This window comes from Castor canadensis, chromosome 3, assembly GCF_047511655.1.
Source record: "Castor canadensis chromosome 3, mCasCan1.hap1v2, whole genome shotgun sequence".
Classification (NCBI taxonomy): domain Eukaryota; kingdom Metazoa; phylum Chordata; class Mammalia; order Rodentia; family Castoridae; genus Castor; species Castor canadensis.
Genome location: NC_133388.1, coordinates 184,656,289 through 184,674,220, shown reverse-complemented (window position 1 = coordinate 184,674,220; position 17,932 = coordinate 184,656,289).

Genomic DNA, 17,932 nt, shown 5'->3' with positions numbered 1-17,932 from the left:
GGTCCCCTTCTCATAGTGGCCTCTGCCAGCTTAAGATTACTTTATTCAATCCTCAACAGGGAACACATCAACCACATTCAAGTTTTAGGTTTCCTTCACTTTCCCTATTCCTCCCCTGTGTATTCTCTCCTTAGTGTGTAACCCATGTCCAATAATATTACTGCATTTTTGAGGTCTATAATCTGCATATGAGGGAGTTGTGCTGGGGGTACATTGTTGCATTTACAAAAGTTCTTAGAATATATCATAGTTGAATTCATCCCTTCCATCATTGTCTTTTATCCCCCCTTCCTCCATTCCTGGAATCGTTTCAACTATTCTCACTTTTCCATTTACATACATGTGTACATAATATTCCACCATATTTAGCCTCCTACACCCTCTTCCCACATCCTTCCTCCTCCTGCTGGTACCAATCCTGTGATATGAATTTCTAAAAGTAAGTTTTCATTTTCAGAATTTCTTAAACATTTGACCATTTGGATTATGTCAAGGAATTATAGCTTCAAGGCCAGGTGCTATGGCTCACACCTATAACCTAACAAGTATACCTATAACCTGCAAAAAGTGTGCAAGACTCCATCTCAACCAATGGCTGAGGCCAGTTGGCATAAATATGACATCCCAGCTATTCAGAAAGCATAAATAGGAGGATCATGGTCCAAGCCAGCTGGGACATAAAGTAAGACCCAATCTCATAAATAACCAAAGCAAAAGGACTAGCGGTGTTAGCTCAAGTGGTAGAGTGCCTGCCTGGCAAGCCTGAGGTTCTAAGTCCAACCCTCAGTACTGCCAGAAAAGAGTAATTATAGCTTCATAAAAACAATTTCCTGAGTGTTCTCATCCTACTTCCCAGCCATAACCACTCTCAACACGAAGTACAGTTCTTCTAATCTTTCTGCTTACAATTTTTTATTAGCATGTGTCATATGGTATGCATAATTTTACTTCCTTTTCTTCGTTAATGCTTTGCCATGCACATGATTCTGATCAGTGAACACATTTTTATAGATACAGTTTAGTTGGAATTCCAAAGTAAATATGGGCAATGTGACCAACACAACCCTAAAATGGTAGCACAGAATAGTAGGATATTATTAAACAGCAGATAATATGTTTGCATGGTTCCCACTAAAAGCTTAAAAGAGGATGACCAAAGATAATTGATGCCTCAGATGAGAGGAAAAGGTGTCATGCAGAAAAGAAGTTTTAACAAAAACCAGGAAGACTGGATCCAGGTTCGATGCAGCCTGACCAGGTAACATCAAGTACATACATCCTGAGTAAGAAATGAGTGACTAATAAGTCTAGTAGGAGAGTAATCCGACAGGTTAATAACACAGGAGCTCATGAAAACCTGAGGACAAGATATGGCCTTGTAGAACTCAGTGGAAGGAAGTCCTACTACATGTGGAATTGTAAACTGAGATCTATAAGAAAAAGGCTTATGCTTTCAGCATGCTCAGGGCTGTCTTCACATCCAAATCCATCGGCCCTGGAAAAGAACACCCCCTGGAAAGAGAAGTAGAAGCCATTATGATGATTCAGCTGGAAAATGCAACAGCCCCAAAGGAATAATATTAAGTGCTGACATTTTTAGAGTAATTTACAAATTCCACTTAGAGGTATTATCTAATTTTATCTACTCAATCAACCTGTGAGAGTTAGGTAGCATTATTTTAATTTTATTAGTAAAGAAATTAAGACTCAAATGGCTTCAGTATTTTGTCTAAGGTCACAGTTATCAACTGGTAGGGACTTATGTCCAGATGTTTTATTTTATGCCCTTTGTGCCAAACCACATTTCTTCCCAGCAGTGGCCACTGATGACAAAGACAAAGGATACTGGAAAGTTTTGCTTGCCCGTTCTTATTTTCTTTTAAAATTTAAATTTATTTGACAACTTCAGGTAAAAATTTTCTCATTAAAGATGTATAGTTGGCACATCTTTAAGTTGGCTGAGAATAACTTCCATGGCCACATACATAAATATAACTGAAGCAGGTGTGAAGATGGTGGGTCATAACTTTCTTCTCTTGAAACCTATAAGCTATCCTATGTTCATTCTGACATTTGATGGAATAAAGAAGTCTGAGCCTTTTTGGAACCTGCTTTTTTTTTTTTTTTCTTAACTGCTTGCTTGTCAGAGTTTGCTTTGCCCTAGATCTTGATAAGTTTTTGGAGGGTTTGTCTTTGTGAGTCGTTTTCTCATCTATTCCATCAGAGAAACAAGGGCCTTATTGTTACCTTCTGATCTAAATTTTTATAAGGATTTTTTAAAAATTGTGGTTTTTGTTGCCTGTGCAACAGTTATTCTGATTTTTTTCTCTGTGAACTCTTTTTTTTTTTTTTTTTGAGGAACTGGGGTTTGAACTCAGGGCTTTGCACTAGCAAAGCAGGTGCTCTACCACTCAAGCCACACCTCCAGTCCATTTTGCTCTGGTTATTTTGTAGGTGAGGGACTCACAAACTATTTCCCTGGGCTGGCATTGAACCTCAGTCCTCCCTATTTCAGCTTCCCAAGTAGCTAGGATTATAGGGGTCAGCCACCAGTACCTGGCTTCGGTGTGAATTCTTACTATGCTTTGGTCAGACATCCTACCTCTGTCCTCTATATCTATCATTTCTCTTGTGATTTTTGTTGGGTTTTTTTTCACTTTTTACATTTTCTTAGCATTCCAGAACAACTTGTCTATTAATTCTGTATTCCACAAATATCCACTGGGTGTTACTCTGTGACACTCACTGTCTATGTTTAGGGATAAAAGAGAGACCAAGAGAAATATCCCTGCCTTTTTGCAGCTTACCAAAGAAAACAGAGGCAGAGAGAGTATTTTGCATATTGCATAGTGCTTATTATTTCAAAGATAAATAGAACAGGCAAGTCAGGGACAGAAGTGGGGAAGTGACACTTTAAAATAGGATGGAATTAGGTGATGGAGTGGGCAAAGGATTATGTCAAAGAAGAGCGTACCACACAGACTAAGTAGCAAGTGCAGTGGTTGTGAGGCAAGAGAATGTTTGTGTATTTAAGGAAGAACATTGAGACCAAAATGACAGGAGAGAGTGGATGAGGGGAGAGCAGCAAGAAGGAGGCCAGCAAGGCAATCTACAGCTAGGTCAGGTAAGGCTGTACAGGGGATAGTATTTAATTTTGGCTTAGCATTGAATGAGATGTCGTGAGCAATATAAGCTGATTTGATTTTTAATAGAATCACTTGTTTTTTTGTGAATGAGGTCAAAGGCAGAAGGAAATACAACAGAGAGAAGTCTGTTACTATCATCAGAAGGAGAGATGATGGCGAGTTGAGGCAGACTGATAGAGGAAGAGGTAAGGATAGGCAATTGGACCCTTACTATATCCCAAAGGTAATTCCAACATGATTTTCTGATGGACTGGGTGTGAGAATATAGACTTTGGTGCTGGGCAACTGGAAGGATAGAGCAAGCTTTTAGCACAGAGAAAACTCTGGAAGAAAAGGAGACCAAAATACAACTTAAAGTATGGTATTCATGTAAATGGTTTTTTGGCCTGGCTTCTTTTGCTTAACATTTTATTTGTAAAATTCATATCACTAACAAATCCAGTTGTAGTTTGTTTATTTTCATTGATCTGTAGCAGAAGTCCATGAAGTTTTTCTGTAAAGGTAAAGACAGTAAAAAGAAATTAGATTTGCAAATGAGACATCTTCACTACAACCACTCAATTCTGTAACTGTAGCATGAAGGCAGCCATAACAATACATGAAAGATTCAGCAAGATTTGAACCATGGGCTGCTGATCCCTGATCAATGACTATGGCTCAGTTATTGTTCCACCATTGGCACTTTGGGGCTGTTTCAATTGGAATATTACAAATAATGCTAAGAACCTTCATGAGCATGTCTTTTGTTTGTTTGTTTGTTTCAGTCAGTTTCAGGCAGGTCCCATTCTGCCCTTATCACTGATTTTTGTTGAAGAAAAGATGTATGCATAATAAGAAAGACAAAGCTTTGTTGTTAGTTAAGGATAGCTATACAAAAAGATTCCTACTATTGCTTTTGTGTTCCCATGTGTTATGACCCATGTTGATTCATCTCTAACTGATCTTTACCTTGGTTCCTGATCTCCTGCTCATGATAACCTGTCATTTTAAGGTTTCTGTATTAGTTTCTCTGGAGTGGGGACATCAAATGCTTTCATGTTTTGGGTTTTCTACCTATTCCTGTATCTCCCATATGTGCTCTCCCCTTGTCATGTGATCCAAGTCCAACCACATTGCTGCATTTGCCCTAGATTGAAAGTCTGCATATGAGGGAGAACATACGATTTTTGGTCTTCTGAGTCTGGCTAACCTTGCTCAGAATGATGTTCTCCAGTTCCATCCATTTACCTGCAAATGATAAGATTTCATTTTTTCTTCATGGCTAAGTAAAATTCCATTGTGTACAGGTACCACATTTTCTTGATCCATTCATCAGTAGTGGGGCATCTTTGCTGTTTCCATAGCTTGGCTATTGTAAATAGTGCTGCAATAAATATGGGTATGCAGGTGCCTTTGGAATAACCTGAGTCACATTCCTTTGGGTATATCCCTAGGAGTGGGATTGCTGGATCATATGGCAGGTCTATGTTTAGATTTTTAAGAAGTCTCCAAATTTTTTTCCAGAGTGGTTGTACTAGTCTACATTCCCACCAGCAGTGTAAGAGGGTTCCTTTTTTCCTACATCCTCACCAACACGTTGTTGGTGGGGTTTTGGATGATGGCTATTCTAACAGGGGTGAGGTGGAATCTTAGTGAGATTTTGATTTGCATTTCCTTTATGGCTAGAGATGGTGAGCATTTTTTCATGTGTTTTTTGGCCATTTGAATTTCTTCTTTTGAGAAAGTTCTGTTTAGTTCAGTTGTCTGTTTCATCATTGAGTAATGTGTTGTTCAGCTTCCAATTGTTTGTGTGTTTTTTATTGCTGTTTTTGTTGTTGATTTATAGTTTTAATGCATTGTGGTCAGACAGAATGCATGGGATTATTTCCATTTTCTTATATTTGCTGATGCTTGCTTTGTGCCCTAAGATATGATCAATTTTGGAAAAGGTTCCATGGGCTGCTGAGAAGAATGTATATTGTGCAGAAGTTGGATGAAATATTCTGTAGACATCAGCTAGGTCCATTTGATCTATGGTGTGATTTAGTTCTAGGATTTCTTTATTGATTTTTTGTTTGGATGACCTATCTATTGGTGATGGGGGGTATTAAGGTCTCCCACTACCACTGTGTTGGAGTTAATATATGCTTTTAGGCCCTTCAGAGTATGTTTGATGAAATTGGGTGCATTGACATTGGGTGCATATAGGTTGATAATTGTTATTTCCTTTCGGTCTATTTCCCCTTTTATTAGTATGGAATGTCCTTCTTTATCTCGTTTGATCAATGTAGGTTTGAAGTCTACTTTGTCAGAGATAAGTATTGCTACTCCTGCCTGTTTTCAGGGACCATTGACTTGGTAAATCTTCTTCCAGCCTTTCACTCTCAGCCAGTGCTTATTCCTGTTGATGAGGCGCATCTCCTGTAGGCAGCAGATTGTTGAATCTTCCTTTTTAATACAGTTCGCCAATCGCTGTCTTTTGATGGCCAAATTTAGTCCATTAACATTCAGTGTTAGTATTGATAAATATGTGGTGATCCCTGTCATGTAGTTGTCTTTGTTGATTAAGTGTTTGATTGTGTATAGCTGAATCAGTGTTACGCTTTACTTTCTTGCCTTTTCTTCTCCTGTGTTTTGGTATTTTCTGCCCTTTCATGGTTTTGTTTGCTTTCATTTTCTGTGTGAAGAATTCCTTGGAGAATCTTTTGTAGTGGTGGCTTGGTGGTCACATATTGTTTTAGTTTTTGCTTATCATGAAACACTTTTATTGTTCCATCTATTTTGAATGATAGTTTTTCTGGGTAGAGTATCCTAGGATTGAAGTTATTTTCATTCAGTGCTTGTTCCTCACTCCATGCTCTTCTTGCTTTTAATGTTTCTGTTGAGAAGTCTGCTGTGATTTTGATGGGTTTACCTTTGTATGTTATTTGTTTTTTCTCTCTTACAGCCTTCAATATTCTTTCTCTAGTCTCTGTACTTGTTTTAATGATAATATGTCATGGGGTAGTTCTATTTTGTCATGTCTGTTTGGTGTTCTGAAGGCTTCCTGTACCTGAATGGGCATAGTTTTCTCTAGATTTGGGAATTGTTCTGTTATTATTTTGGTGAATATATTACACATTCCTTTTGCTTGCACCTCTTCTCCTTCTTCAATGCCCATGATTCTCAAGTTTGGTCTTTTGATGGAGTCAGTGAGTTCTTGAATTTTCTTTTCACAGGTCTTGAGTTGTTTAACTAATAGTTCTTCAGTTTTTCCTTTAATTGCCATTTCGTCTTCAAGTTCGGAGGAGATTCTGTCTTCTGTTTGTTTTATTCTGCTGGAATGGCCTTCCATTTTGTTTTGTATTTCTGTTTCATTCTTTTTTCTGAGGTTTTCCATATCATGGGTTACTTCCTCTTTCATATTGTCAATTTTTGACCTTAATTCATTTATCTCTTTGTTTATGGTGATCTCAGTTTCAGTTTGGCATTTATTTAGGGCTTCTATGATTTCATTTGTTTTTGTGTTTTCTCATATTCTTTATTTTTGTCCTCTTGGAATTTCTTGAGTGCCTCCTGTACATTTTGGTTTACCATGTCTAGTAACATCTTTATGAAATTCTCATAAATTACTTGTAGGATTTCTTGTTTCAGAATGTTCTTGTGGGCTTCGTTGGGTCCCTTGATATAGTTTATCTTTTTTTTTTTGGAGTCTGAGTCTGGGTATCCATCTTCTTCATTTCACTCTAAATCCTGTAGTACTTTATTTTTTGGGGGGGAATGGTTTCCTTCCCTTTTTCTTCTTCCCATATTTCCACTAGTATTAGCTGGGTAAAAGTATTAATACTAACAAAACCAAGAAAGAAGGATAAAAAAGAGAGAGAGATGGAAAGATAAAAGGAATAGAGAGGAAAAGAGAAAAAAAATAGTAGAGATGGTGGATGATCAAACAGTGAACCAGGCAGCAAATCCCTTAAAGGGGAAAAAAATCACCAGTTCTGGAATGGTAGAATTTCAGTCTTAGTTGTTCTGATGCTAGTTCTTTAGCATCCATACTTGTCTGTGTATGTCTCTAAGGTAGGTTTGGATCCTTCCTCTGGCAAGTGGCCAGTGGGTGGGGTCCCATGGGCCTTTGGGTGGAGGCCTTTAGCTGAGGTGAAGTAGCGGGCCTTTGGAGCATGGGCTTGGCATGCCTGAAGGGCACAGGCTGGCAGAGTGGAGATCCTGCGTGTCTGTGGATCCCCAGCTTGACAGGCTTGGGGGGCATGGTCTGGCAGAGATTGTGCAGGGCTGTGAAGGCCTGGGGGGGCATGGCCTGTAAGATATTGTAAATGTCTGTGGATCCCCGGCCTTAAGGGCTTGTCCCATGGAGATCCTGCAGTTCTGAGGGGTGGGAGTTTAGGGTATCACAGCCCTGGTGGGGCAAAGGAGGAGGGCCAGGGGATTGGAGATCCCACAGAGTGTGGAGCAGAGGCTCCCCGGCCTATGGGGAGGGGCTTAGCATGCAGCACCTGCTATTCTTTTAGTATATGGTGGCGTGGAGAGGCCTCCCACGAGCTAGGGGTTCAGAGTGCTGATGTTTCAGCTCTCCCTGGTGTTTTACCTCAGTCAAGTGTGTCTCCAGCTTCTTATCAAAGTCCCTGGATCACAGAGGTCAGAAGATCTGTGGCTGTGTTCCAGTCACCATCTTGGATCTTCTCCTGTGAACATGTCTTTTGGTGTGTGCATCTGCTCACATTCCTATTGGGTATAGAATGGAATTCTGGGTAATGAACCATGTCAGTCTTCAATTTTAACAATGTGACATTGTTATCCAAGTGACTCAAAGAATTTAACTTCCACCATCTGTGAATGAGAATTCCCAATATCCCACAATCTCACCAACAGTTGGATACTGTAAATCCTTTAATTTTAGCATTCTGGTGAGTATGTAGAGGTATTTAGCTTTGCTTTTAATGTTCTAGTTACTGTGAGGATCAACATTGTCACCTATTTATTGGCCACAGAAATTTTCTTTCATGTGGTTTTAGTTAAAAGACTGTATCCATATTTCTAGGGCTGTCTTCTGTCTCATCATTTTATACCATTCTTTGTGAATTACAGCCTTATGCTACAATTACATTGGCCCAGATATTTCTTCTTTTGTTGATGTTCTTCATTCATTCTTGAACTTCTCAGATTCCATAAGGTGTATCAATCTTCTGCACCGAAGAATACTTTCAAGTGTTTCTGCCACCCTGAGGTATGTGGGTGATAAACTTCCTTAGTGTTTGCTTGTTTGAAAGGTCTTAAATTTACATAATTCTTGAAGGAACTTTTCTTATATTTTAGCTCGGCTGTTATTTTCTTCAGCATGTTGAAGATACCATTCTTTGTCTTCTGTTTCAGTTGTTTCCATTGATAGATCAGTTGTGCTGCTATTGCTCAGCTGAAGAAGGTCTGCTTTCCACCCTCTCTTTGCTCTTAGGATTTTAATGATTGTCCTTAGTTTTCAGCAGTTTTGTTATGGTGTTTTTAGGTGTAGTTTTCTGTATATTCATCCTGAATAGGATTTAGAGATTCTTGTACTGGTAGCTTAATTTCTTTCACCATTTTGGAAAAAATTCTCATGTATCTATTTAAGTATTACTCCTTTTTTCTCTCCTTTACTTCTAGTTCTCTAATTATATTCATATAAGACTTTCTTGCTACATTTCCTGTGTATGCTACATATTTTTTTGTATTTCTTCATTCTTTTGTCATTATATAATGCTTTACTCTTGATATTTTCTTTTGACTTATCTTCCATTTAACTAATTCTACTTCTGCTTTGTTTCATCTGCTTCTTAACACATAATAAATTATTATCATTTTTAGTTATCTTTCATGTATACCATTTCAACTTAGTTTCTATTTATAATTTCCAAATCCCTGTTAAAATTACTATCTTATATATGGTGTTTTTGAAAATACTTAGCAGTTATTTATCTTTTTAAAAATCTGTATCTATAACTTTTTTATATGACTCACCCCAGGATACACTTTTCTTTCATCTTCATGTTAGATCATGCAATATTGTTCCATAATTTCCTATGGATCACTGAAAGCTCTAAATAAAAATACATGGAATCATTGAGGCCAAAGATCTTTCTGGTTAGAGAATACAGGAACCTAGGATAACTCAAAAATATTTTAATTCAGTATTAATTGTTAAATTATTCAAACTTGGCTTCAGTCCCTAAAGCGCTTATAAGGCTACTGACCCTTATGCCTAGGATGTAGCTCATTAGGAGAATATAAGAATATAGTCATGTTCAAAGACCTGGACGGAGTACTATAGTTCTTTAACAAGCCCTGGAATCACTTGTCTGTTCTCTCTATAACTCCACAAAGCTGTTGAAATCTGTTCAACTTCTTTCCTTCTAATCCATTTATCAATGAATTAGTAGGAATCCAGAAAGAAAAACGGCTCTGAAAATGAGCTTATCTCTTAGAATCTTATTATATTTCTAAATATTGTCATAGTCTGCCATTCAGGAAGCAGAATTTCTGATTCTTTCTTCTAATTTTTCTGTATCCAATAATTATTTTAATTGTGCTATTGTTATTTTTCTGTAATTTAGCTGCATATTTTCATATCATCCCAGTATCTTTTATCTCAGCCAGCTTTTCCTTATAACATTCTGCTTGTTTTATACAGGTGATGTTTTCCTGAATGCTTCTGATGATACCATATTGTTTTCTAAAATTTCATGTTATTGTTCTTCTGAGTCTTTAGTTTAAAATATTCTTTCTATTATCATGAAATATGTCCTAATATCTATTAAAATAGGATATTTCTGTTTATTCATTTAAGAGAAAATATTTTCAAACATACTCTTGACAAAGTTTGTATGTCACTGTTAATCTCCTCTCTGTCAGCTACTTGGTCAAGTTTAGACTGATACTTACAGCTAGATGGCCAATTGATTTGCACAAGTCCTTGACTAATTATCTGCAGGAACTCGTTGAGTAGATTTTAATTAGGCTAAAATGACCTTTTCTAAATGACATTTTTTTTTTCCTTTTCAAATTGTTTTTTTTTTTTCATTTTTCTTTTATTATTCATATGTGCATACAAGGCTTGGTTCATTTCTCCCCCCTGCCCCCACCCCCTCCCTTACCACCCACTCCACCCCCTCCCGCTCCCTCCCTCAATACCCAGCAGAAACTATTTTGCCCTTATCTCTAATTTTGTTGTAGAGAGAGTATAAGCAGTAATAGGAAGGAACAAGGGGTTTTGCTGGTTGAGATAAGGATAACTATACAGGGCATTGACTCACATTGATTTCCTGTGCGTGGGTGTTACCTTCTAGGTTAATTCTTTTTGATCTAACCTTTTCTCTAGTTCCTGGTCCCCTTTTCCTATTGGCCTCAGTTGCTTTAAGGTATCTGCTTTAGTTTCTCTGCATTAAGGGCAACAAATGCTAGCTAGTTTTTTAGGTGTCTTACCTATCCTCACCCCTCCCTTGTGTGCTCTCACTTTTATCATGTGCTCATAGTCCAATCCCCTTGTTGTGTTTGCCCTTGATCTAATGTCCACATATGAGGGAGAACATACGATTTTTGGTCTTTTGAGCCAGGCTAACCTCACTCAGAATGATGTTCTCCAATTCCATCCATTTACCAGTGAATGATAACATTTCGTTCTTCTTCATGGCTGCATAAAATTCCATTGTGTATAGATACCACATTTTCTTAATCCATTCATCAGTGCTGGGGCATCTTGGCTGTTTCCATAACTTGGCTATTGTGAATAGTGCCGCAATAAACATGGATGTGCAGGTGCCTCTGGAGTAACAGTCTTTTGGGTATATCCCCAAGAGTGGTATTGCTGGATCAAATGGTAGATCGATGTCCAGCTTTTTAAGTAGCCTCCAAATTGTTTTCCAGAGTGGTTGTACTAGTCTACATTCCCACCAACAGTGTAAGAGGGTTCCTTTTTCCCCGCATCCTCGCCAACACCTGCTGTTGGTGGTGTTGCTGATGATGGCTAGTCTAACAGGGGTGAGGTGGAATCTTAGTGTGGTTTTAATTTGCATTTCCTTTATTGCTAGAGATGGTGAGCATTTTTTCATGTGTTTTCTGGCCATTTGAATTTCTTCTTTTGAGAAAGTTCTGTTTAGTTCACATGCCCATTTCTTTATTGGTTCATTAGTTTTGGGAGAATTTAGTTTTTTAAGTTCCCTGTATATTCTGGTTATCAGTCCTTTGTCTGATGTATAATTGGCAAATATTTTCTCCCACTCTGTGGGTGTTCTCTTCAGTTTAGAGACCATTTCTTTTGATGAACAGAAGCTTTTTAGTTTTATGAGGTCCCATTTATCTATGCTATCTCTTAGTTGCTGTGCTGCTGGGGTTTCATTGAGAAAGTTCTTACCTATACCTACTAACTCCAGAGTATTTCCTACTCTTTCTTGTATCAACTTAAGAGTTTGGGGTCTGATATTAAGATCCTTGATCCATTTTGAGTTAATCTTGGTATAGGGTGATATACATGGATCTAGTTTCAGTTTTTTGCAGACTGCTAACCAGTTTTCCCAGCAGTTTTTGTTGAAGAGGCTGCTATTTCTCCATATTATCTCCTTTGTCAAAGATAAGTTGCTCATAGTTGTGTGGCTTCATATCTGGATCCTCTATTCTGTTCCACTGGTCTTCATGTCTGTTTTTGTGCCAGTACCATGCTGTTTTTATTGTTATTGCTTTGTAATATAGTTTGAAGTCAGGTATTGTGATACCTCCTGCATTGTTCTTTTGACTGAGTATTGCCTTGGCTATTCGTGGCCTCTTGTGTTTCCATATAAATTTCACAGTAGATTTTTCAATCTCTTTAATGAATGTCATTGGAATTTTGATGGGAATTGCATTAAACATGTAGATTACTTTGGGGAGTATTGACATTTTTACTATGTTGATTCTACCAATCCATGAGCATGGGAGATCTCTCCACTTTCTATAGTCTTCCTCAATCTCTTTCTTCAGAAGTGTATAGTTTTCCTTGTAGAGGTCTTTCACATCTTTTGTTAGGTTTACACCTAGGTATTTGATTTTTTTTGAGGCTATTGTAAATGGAATTGTTTTCATACATTCTTTTTCTGTTTGCTCATTGTTAGTGTATAGAAATGCTAATGATTTTTCTATGTTGATTTTATATCCTGCTACCTTGCTATAGCTATTGATGATGTTTAGAAGCTTCTGAGTAGAGTTTTTTGGGTCTTTAAGGTATAGGATCATGTCGTCTGCAAATAGGGATATTTTGACAGTTTCTTTACCTATTTGTATTCCTTTTATTCCTTCTTCTTGCCTAATTGCTCTGGCTAGGAATTCCAGTACTATGTTGAATAGGAGTGGAGATAGTGGGCATCCTTGTCTGGTTCCTGATTTTAGAGGGAATGGTTTTAATTTTTCTCCGTTAAGTATAATGCTGGCTGTAGGTTTGTCATATATAGCTTTTATAATGTTGAGGAACTTTCCTTCTATTCCTAGTTTTCTTAGAGCTTTTATCATGAAAAGGTGTTGGATCTTATCAAAGGCTTTTTCTGCATCTATTGAGATGATCAAGTGGTTTTTGTCTTTGCTTCTGTTAATGTGGTTTATTACGTTTATTGATTTTCGTATGTTGAACCACCCCTGCATCCCTGGGATGAAGCCTACCTGGTCGTGGTGAATAATCTTTTTGATGTGTTGCTGAATTCGATTTGCCATTATTTTGTTGAGGATTTTTGCATCAATGTTCATTAAGGAGATTGGCCTATAGTTCTCCTTTTTGGAGGTGTCTTTGCCTGGTTTTGGGATAAGTGTAATAGTGGCTTCATAAAATGTGTTTGGCAGTTTTCCTTCCCTTTCTATTTCACAGAACAGTTAAAGGAGGGTTGGTATCAGTTCTTCTTTAAAGGTCTGATAGAATTCAGCAGAGAATCCATCAGGTCCTGGACTTTTCTTTTTGGGGAGACTCTTGATTGCTGCTTCAACTTCATTTTGTGTTATAGGTCTATTCAGGTGATTAATTTCCTCTTGGTTCAGTTTTGGATGATCATATGTATCTAGAAATCTGTCCATTTCTTTTAGATTTTCAAATTTATTTGAATATAGGTTCTCAAAGTAGTCTCTGATGATTTCCTGGACTTCCATGGTGTTTGTTGTTATCTCCCCTTTTGCATTCCTGATTCTACTAATTTGGTTTTTTTCTCTCCTCATTTTAGTCAGGTTTGCCAGGGGTCTATCGATCTTGTTTATTTTTTCAAAGAACCAACTTTTTGTTTCATTAATTCTTTGTATGGTTTTTTTGGTTTCTATTTCGTTGATTTCAGCTCTTATTTTTATTATTTCTCTCCTTCTATTTTTTTTGGGATTTGCTTGTTCTTGTTTTTCTAGGAGTTTGAGATGTATCATTAGGTCATTGATTTGGGATCTTTCAATCTTTTTAATATATGCACTCATGGCTATAAACTTTCCTCTCAAGACTGCCTTAGCTGTGTCCCATAGGTTCCGGTAGGTTGTGTTTTCATTTTCATTGACTTCTAGGAACTTTTTAATTTCCTCTTTTATTGCATCGATGATCCATTCTTCATTAAGTAATGAGTTATTTAGTTTCCAGCTGTTTGCATGTTTTTTGTCTTTACTTTTGTTGTTGAGTTCTACTTTTACTGCATTGTGGTCAGATAGTATGCATGGTATTATTTCTATTTTCTTATATTTGCTGAGGCTTGCTTTGTGCCCTAGGATATGATCTATTTTGGAGAAGGTTCCATGGGCTGCTGAGAAGAATGTATATTGTGTAGAGGTTGGATGAAATGTTCTGTAGACATCTACTAGGTCCACTTGATCTATTGCATATTTTAGATCTTGGATTTCTTTATTGAGTTTTTGTTTGGATGACCTATCTATTGATGATAATGGAGTGTTAAAGTCTCCCACAACCACTGTGTTGGCGTTTATATATGCTTTTAGGTCTTTCAGGGTATGTTTGATGAAATTGGGTGCGTTGACATTGGGTGCGTACAGATTGATGATTATTATTTCCTTTTGGTCTATTTCCCCTTTTATTAGTATGGAATGTCCTTCTTTATCTCGTTTGATCAATGTAGGTTTGAAGTCTACTTTGTCAGAGATAAGTATTGCTACTCCTGCTTGTTTTCGGGGGCCATTGGCTTGGTAAATCTTCTTCCAGCCTTTCATCCTAAGCATATGCTTATTTCTGTTGGTGAGATGAGTCTCCTGTAAGCAACAAATTGTTGGATCTTCTTTTTTAATCCATTTTGTTAAAGGGTGTCTTTTGATGGGTGAATTAAGTCCATTAACATTAAGTGTTAGTACTGATAGGTATGTCTAAATGACATTTTTTGAAGATACATATGCAAAATAAGAAACATTACAAACCACGATCTGTGCATTGCACCTGTTTCTGCTTTCCCCCTCATTCTCATAACACTCCTTAAAAGGATTATAACTCCAGCATGCAGAACTGCAGTGTTTAAGAGTATGCATTTAAAACAATCCAACAATGAGAGTTTTATGGACCTTATAAATTTCATATTGCTTATCTGTAAAATAAGGATAATAATATAACTGCCTATGAGATGAACAATGAAAACTTACTAATATAGTTTCTAACACTTAGCATTAAGTACCTGTTAGTTATTGCTATTATTTTTCTGACAGTTGCAGTTTTATACACTTACCCAGCTAAGGGCTGGGTAACAGAGGAAGTACAGATCAGTGTCTAATGCCTTTAGGTATAAGCTATGTAATAAAAATAAGTGTAGCAGACCATGTGAAATTAAAAGGGACTGACTAGAACTGTGCCACATCTTCCAGTGCCTAGTACTTTGCAGGCTCCTATGCCTTATCTCCAGCTAATCGAGACTGTATGGAAATGTGGGTTGAGTGATTTCCCCACAACTTGGTCACTGAGATTTCTAAGTGAAATAGTTTTGCATATTTATGTGAATTCATTTTTATAAACTCCTGAGAAACAAATCTTCATCAGAGTTAGTCTTTATCCTCTCTTAACTTTTACTTCGGACTCTGGTAATGTCACATGCTTCCTCCAACCTCAACTGCTTTCTCAGCCTCAGGCTTAACTTAATGGCTTTCTTACAGTTTCTCCTACTATTCTAGCCATGGGGTCATCAAATCACATCAGAGTTTTAAGGCATCTGTTGTCTATTCATCAATATGCTTTTTTTTTTTTTTTTTTTTTTTGGTGGTGCTGGGTTTGAACTTAGGTCTTACACTTGCTTGGTAGGCACTCTACCACTTGAGCCATTCCACCAGCCCATTTCTGTCTTCTTTTTTACTGGAACTTAATCTCAGGGCCTTGATCTTGCTAGGTAGGTGCTCTACCATTTGAGCCATGTCCACAGTCCCAATCTATTAGATTCCTGCACCTGAAGACCATGTCTTATCCATCTCTCATTCCAGTACCTTGCACAGTGCCTGGCAAGTAGGAACTCAGATAACATTTGTTGAACTAGTCAGATGTGTTGAAAGAAATGTAGTAATTATTACAATCAGTCTTTGCACAAGGTGAAGTAGACAAGAGGGCATAAATGCAAACACTGCTCCTTACTCTTCATTTTTGAGTGTAAAGAACCAAAGCTTATAAAATCCCTGTGATAAAATAAGCTTGGGTCACTTCTAATAGGCGTATTTCCCTATATTCTGACATTCAAATAGCAAAGACAAAATTAATATAACACCAAACCTGGCTGTCATTTACTTATGTAGTTATGAAATAAAATTCTTTGCTAAGGAGTTTATAACAAACATGTCTTGCACTTTGGATACTATTAGTACTCTCCTTTGTGAGATGAAGAACTTGAGACTTAAGAGGTATTTTTTCATGATATTACAACCAGAAACTGGAGGATTCAGTGTCCTAAGCCAGGTCTCTTCTCCCTCCCATTTCTTTATGCCATCTTTCCAGGGACCAGTGACATCAGTGAGCTGTGGATGATTTTCTTTCTGGACAATCTTGAAACCCAGAAAAAGACTACATTCTTTTGTGATTTTTCTCATGACAGTTTTACTGAGGCAAAGAATGGGAACAAGACAGTAGATATGATGGATAAAAATGACTGCATTTCAGAGCTCTGATTGTGTCTCTAAGCACTCTTCTGGTAAGCAGATCCTTTTAGAAAAAGAGCTACTCTAACTAATAAGGAGGTCTTTGAGAAATCATCTCTCCCTGCCTGTGAACACAGAATAAAGTAAGGATCCCGGAGTCACAAATTCTTGAGCTCAAATCCCCACACTGTGGCTTTGTGACCTTCTATAAATTGATTATATTCTTTCAGATTTATTTTCCTCGTATATAAAATGAGACTAATAATGCCTTGCTGAACTCCCAGGTTTTTTATGAATTTCAAACACCAAAATGTGTGGGAAAGAGCATTTGAAACTGTAGAGCACTATACACACAGAAGAATGGTTATTGTTTTGCTAAGATGACATTCTCCAGGCCATTTTATGTGAAATGTGAAAATTGGGGTACTACTGCATGTAGTATCTTTCCTTGATAACTCAGTGGTTGAAGTAACCAGCAAGTCAATGACTTTCAGGCTGGACACAATCAATACACTGGCATAGATTTTTACTTTGCCAGCAATCTATAATCCTACCTTATAATAGAACAATACATATTTTTTAAAGTACATATTAATAATTAATGAACACAAGCAGAAATAACCAAAGGATGGAAAAAGAAGACCCCCATGGAGACAGATGGAAGAAATCCAGTTTGTGCTTTCTATTAATACTTCAAAAGCACTTAGCCCAACTCATCTTTATAAGAACCTCAAGCAAGACAGACATGATTTCCATCATACTTAGGTCCATATAACAGAGAGAAAATTTCCACTCAACTGACAAGTGATGCTAAACAAATGGAAGCAAGAATTTCTCTTTCCCCCAGGTAGTAGCATACCAAATCCTGAACTGATTTAAAGCTTTCCTTTGTGTGACATTGTTTTATAAAGCAAAACCAATCTCTCTTTCACCCCTATGTTCATTCTACCAGGAAATAAACAACTTTTTATCAATATTTTTTTTATCATAGATTTTCTCCAAGAGAGTGCCTCGGGACTGTGGGATTCTGTGCTACTGAATTAACAGATGTGATTCTGATAGCATTTCATAGTGTGAGAGAGTCTGTCTCACCAAGGACCTCCTAATTAATAAATAGTAGATGGGTCTGTGCAACAAAGAAGTCACAGAGAAGTGACTTCACACCAATAGGTGACCACATATGCTCAGTAAGGAGGAGAAAGGCCATGGAAATCTCTAAAATATTAATGACAATGGTAATAGGTATTGTTGAACATTTGCTACTTATCAGACAACACCATATGAGGCACTCACAGACATCATTTTTCACAATAATCTGTGAGGCAAACAATATTATTTTTTTCACTTTATAGGTAAAAAAAACTGAGACAAATATAGATTAAGGGATTTCCCAAAGGATTGAAATTGCAAAGAGACACAAAAACTACAATGTCTATTTTAAAAGGAATCATTCATTACTCATGTTACTGATCTGTGCTTGGCATGAAGCCAGAGAAATAAAGACAATATCATTCCTGACTTCCAAGAGCTAATTTCTAACTAATCCATTTTTGCTTTGTTTTGCTGACTTTATTCTTCCTCCTGGGTTACAAGATCACTTTTCCACTCACTGATCACTTTCTACTTCCCAGGTCATAGATTTTTCCTTTATTTTATTGACCTAGTTCAACTTCCTGGGTCAAGAGCACACCTTTCTACTACCTTCCCTTGTTCTACTTCCTGGGTCATTATCTAACATCTCT